Consider the following 4,981-nt stretch of genomic DNA (forward strand, 5'->3'; position numbering starts at 1 on the left):
CATGGGGTCTGAGTCCTGGCTCTACCGCCTCCCAGCAATGCAAGCTTGAGTGATTGCTTTCTCTCTCTAAGCTTCACATTCTTCACTTCTTAAAACTAAATGATAATAATTATTCATATTGGTCTCATATGACTAATTATAAAATCAATGTAAAGATCAAAACTTGTCATAAGTACTGAAATCTACTTACTACTTTTATGGCAATGATGATGATTCGGCCAATAAACTAAGGACCATGTCATTTTTGTAACTGATGTTAATGAAAATTTTCTGTTTTTTAAATGGTGTCTGTGCTAAAATAGAGAAAGCATATTGACCTTTAGATATTTATCTTGCACTCAACCACCTGTCCAGTTTCCTTATGATTGCATTAGTTTGTTTAAACTCTTTTTTTCTGTTTTAAATTTCAGGTGAATGTGAGGTACAAACAACCAAATCACCATATTTGAATTTGTTAGGGAGAGTCCCTCTTGTAGCTATGTCCTGCACCCCAAAAGTGTGCCACACACTCCTACACTGTGCCCATTCAGTGAGAACACCCCAATCTCCCCTTCACTCTTCGCCTCCTTCCCCCTGTCCCCAACTTGAATTGAAATGAGTTATTCTCCTATGTGGGTGGAATTAGATTATCTACTGGCTTCAAAAATACGAAATGCTTCATGAATTTGAGTGTCATCCCTGCACAGGAGCCAGGCTCATCTTCTCATTATCATCCCCATTACCAGATTTTATACTAATATTGTTTAACTGAAATTTGTTTTCAGTCCTTTGGTTGTTTGTATGTGTATAGTGTCTCTTACACTGTTCTACTACTTTTTAGCTTTTATTTATGATTTATTGTAAATGGGCTTTTTAAAAATAGCATATAGCTGTGTTTTGTGGCTTAAGTTCATCTGACAATTACTGATGTTTGGAATCATGACTAACATGTTTAATATTATTCCAACATATTACTATATATTTACTTCATATTGTCTTTAGTTATTTTCTTATTTTTCTCCCTTCAATCACATGTGCTAATTTGATCACAGAGTTATTAACACTTTTCTCACAACTGTAAGCTTGAAAGTCCCTACGTAACTTCTTTTATGTTTACTTTTCTCTTTCTTGAACTCAGAAGTTTCAAGTGTCTCATCCATTATTTAAAAATGAGAGGCTAAATGTTACTTTTCCTTTTTCTTTCCATTTCAATAAAACAAAATTTGAGAACAATTTCTCTCTCCTTAGTCCTCCCTCCTCCCTGACACCGGGACGAGATCTCTGAAATTATTTCACTTCTTCATTTGTCCTTGACCTCCATTTCCTAGGTGTCACTAAGAAAGCTTAGAATTATTAGTTGCAGGCTGGTGTTAGAATTTATTTTTTAATGTGGCCTTTCTAGTTTAAATATATTTATTTTGTACTTATATTACTTACTTTCAAGCAATCTGTGCATCACACACACACACACACACATTTTCTCACTTATTTTTGTCTTCCTCTGTCTTGTGGACTCTCCTCTGACTCGGCTTTAGTGGAAGTGCTTTCACACATATTTTTTTCATATAAAACACACACACATACGTTCCTTTACATCATTGATTCAGGTACTAATGGTACTCTCTCTGATTTTATTGCTTATTACTTTCAAATTTGTTTCTATAGTTTGGAAGTCATGAATTTCATTCCAGGAAGGGTTTTGTGCTGCTCTTGAGTTTTCTTAGAGGTTATTATTATTTTTATCAAGGTTATTGTTTCTGCTAGGTCTTCAAATTTACTTGTTCCAGAGCTCTATTACTCCGAACGCCTCCTCTGTTAGAACATCTTTCCCTGTCTGTGTATTTCTCAAGAGGTGTGGCTGATTTTATTTGTTAGCTCACCAAATCCAAACTTCACAGAAGAAATCCCTTTATTTTTTATTTATTTATTTATTTTTTATTGTTGGGGATTCATTGAGGGTTCAATAAGGCAGGTTACACTGATTGCAATTCTTTCAGCCAAGAGGCTGCACTCCAGGATCCAGAAGGACACAGGTTCCCCGCCCCTGTGTGGCAATCCCAATAGTAATAGAAAATTAAATGTTGCCTGTCTCTGAGGTTCAACAGGACTGCAGATGGAGAATTCCATTTTGGAACCTGAAGACCGAGGTTATTCCCTCACCTAGTCTCCTCTGCCAGGAATGTAGTGAGTTGCTAATCACTATTCATTCCTGACTTCTCCCCCAGGGTTCCAAGATCAAACACACACACACACACACACACACACACACGCACGCACGCACACACGCACGTGCACACACACATGGCCCTGACTCTGCCCTTCCATAGATAGGTTCAAGATATTTAAAGACACTTCCTCCCAAGATTTTCATCTTCAAGACAAAATTCTATAGCATGGGCCCCCACATTCTGTCCTGGAAAACAGCAAAAAAGGCTTCAGTTCCAGCTCTTTATCCTGAAACTTACTGCAGCCTGAACGTTCATTTACCTTTCCGCTGCCCTGGACCAATACACAGGTGCTCCGGATGCTGGGCTCTGTAGAGAGTTCAGAGCACATGGGGTCCTGGAGAGCAGTTAGGTCACCACATCGGTGCAATGTCTCTCACTTAAGGGTGCATTTGATTGAGAATTTTTAACAACACCTCAGAGTATCACCTACCGTGGCACACAAATGTTCAGAAATCCCTCCATAGCGCCTCCCTCTCTCCTTGCAGCTTTCTCGCTCTCCCTTCCTTAGTGCTGGCAAAACTCCCAACCTCCCCTTCTGCCCTCTTCGTGTTCTTCCCTTCTTCCCAGTTCCGTGTGCTCCAGATCAGTAGGAGCCTGGTCTCCAGGCATTTTTTTGTTTCTTTGTTCTTGTGATTCCCGCACCTTGTCCTTTGTGCATCCCCCACCTACGGATTCCACTCTGCCCTCACAGTTCAGCTGGAATTACGCTTACTCCTCTTGGTAATCCCTGCTCCCCTCTTTTTCTTGAGGACCAGAATTTGAATAAATTCTATTTTACAACTAATTGTGCCTCAGTTTCTTTTCTGAGTGTGTGCACGTGTGTGTGTGTGGTATGTATTTACCTGAGCATTTCCACTAGGATGTGAATCCTCCAGACCCTCACGGGACAGGGTTTTATCCTGTTTCTATCCCCAGATCCAACTTAGGCACATTGCAGGTATTCACATATTCATTTGATTTGAATTTAATTGGATATCATGACTATGCCTCTTATGTAATGACTCTGAGATCCCAATACAAGCAGTGATTGTGAGGGTGGTATATTTGAGCGAAGGTGCCTTTGAACCTGAATCTTACTGTGTCAGTAACTCTGGCCACTCCTTGCTCTCCATATACCTCACCTTACTCCTTGTCCCCAAGCCCAATAGTTTCCATTCTCTGCTGCCAAAATACTCAGGGAACGCAGGGACAGAGTCAGAAATGTTGTGAAATGCAGCCACGCAGTGTTTAACAAACAACATAACTGAGGCATCTGTCACAACGCATCACCTTCTGTTCCTGGGAGACTTCCGCCAGCACGGTGGCGTGCTCGCTGCCTTTTCCCTTCCTCTCTGCTCATTCTCTCTAATTACATGTGGCATTCTCTCTCCATCACACAATAAAAGAGGCCCTCATTTTGGCAGGAAAATGGAGAAGATTGGCTAGGGAATAAATCCTGCCACAAGCAACATTTCCTTCTCAGACAGATAATTTGGGCCAGGTTACCTATATGAATTGATTTACAGGGACTGAAAGGCCACTTCATGCCTAAGTAAACCCTTCAATGGACAGAAAACCAAAAACATCTCTATTTCCTCACCCTTATCATTGATGCCCATATCTGCAGAACCACATTCCATGTCCTCATCAGTTTCACTCCTACCTACATTTTCCATTGAAACTTCCCTCTATGTTTTCTCAAAAACAGTACTAACTCCTAACTGACACATTTTATAGCCTCTTTACACCCCAAGTTTATGTTGTTTTATGCCCTGGAATGCACACTCAAGTATAATAATAACATCAATAATAGCAGCGGCTTGCATTTCATACTTATTGGGTGCCAGGAACCATGCCAAATGATTTTATGCATTTATCTTATGTAATGCTTACAATGATCTTATGAAGGATAAGGTATTTTTTACCCATCTGTTAGGTAAGAAAACTGGAGCGTCAAGGGAAGTTAAAAATAAAGTAAAATAAGAATAACATTGCATACCTAGGAAGTGGTTGGCGGGAGTGTGATTTATAATCTTTGTTTGTTATAAATATGTAAATTTAGTTACTAGGCTTTCTCCCTGTTCTAAACTTTATGGATCCCTCCCTCAAATCTGGAGAAAAGTTCAGGTCAGATGCCACCTTTCCTACAAAGCTTGGCCCGATCTCCATAGATGGAATCATTCCTTTTCCGCCTATGTCCCGTATCACTTTTTAGTTCTCTTCTCCTGGCTGAAATAACTGAGTCTGCCCTATCCAGATGGGACCACCTTTGTTCTCCTGCGTGGGAGTGACACTTCAGCAGGCAGCGCATTATTCCTTTGCTCCTGGAAGTGCATGTTTTAATAAAGATCTGCATTGTGTTCAGATAAGGAGAAAAACAGTTAACTCAACTTTCACATTCAAATTAACTTCTACCCAGTTTGGAAAGATAATCTCTCTGTGGCTTCCATCCTTCCTTAGTTCTTGAAATGTATATTATTTTTCCTCCCATTCCACTCACTGGCAATTACTGGCATTACAGCCAATGTTTTTGAAACAATGAAGGCTTAATGATACTGACAGCCTTTGATTCTTCTTACAATATTGCTTTGTTATTAAATCCATTTATTTATTCATCAGACATTTACTGAGCACCTATTTTGTTCCAAGCACAGCCCTTGGAATTAGGGATGCAGTAGTAAACTGCTTAGATGTGGCCTCTGTTCAAAAGAGCTTACTGTCTAATCACATTAACAGCCCAGTCAGTGGGAAGAAAGTGCAACAGATTATCGAAAAATGTCAGGCGTTGCTAAAAG

The 4,981-nt window shown here is 39.9% G+C and overlaps 1 non-coding gene across 1 annotated transcript; it reads right to left on the bottom strand.

Annotated features, from left to right (window-relative positions):
- Positions 1–641: 641 nt before the first annotated feature.
- On the bottom strand, positions 642–747 carry LOC128580103 (U6 spliceosomal RNA). The gene has a single exon (XR_008378451.1). It is a non-coding gene; the product is annotated as a U6 spliceosomal RNA (small nuclear RNA).
- Between the last annotated feature and the right edge of the window lie 4,234 nt (positions 748–4,981).

This window comes from Nycticebus coucang, chromosome 2 (genome assembly GCF_027406575.1).
Source record: "Nycticebus coucang isolate mNycCou1 chromosome 2, mNycCou1.pri, whole genome shotgun sequence".
NCBI classification, from domain to species: Eukaryota; Metazoa; Chordata; class Mammalia; order Primates; family Lorisidae; genus Nycticebus; species Nycticebus coucang.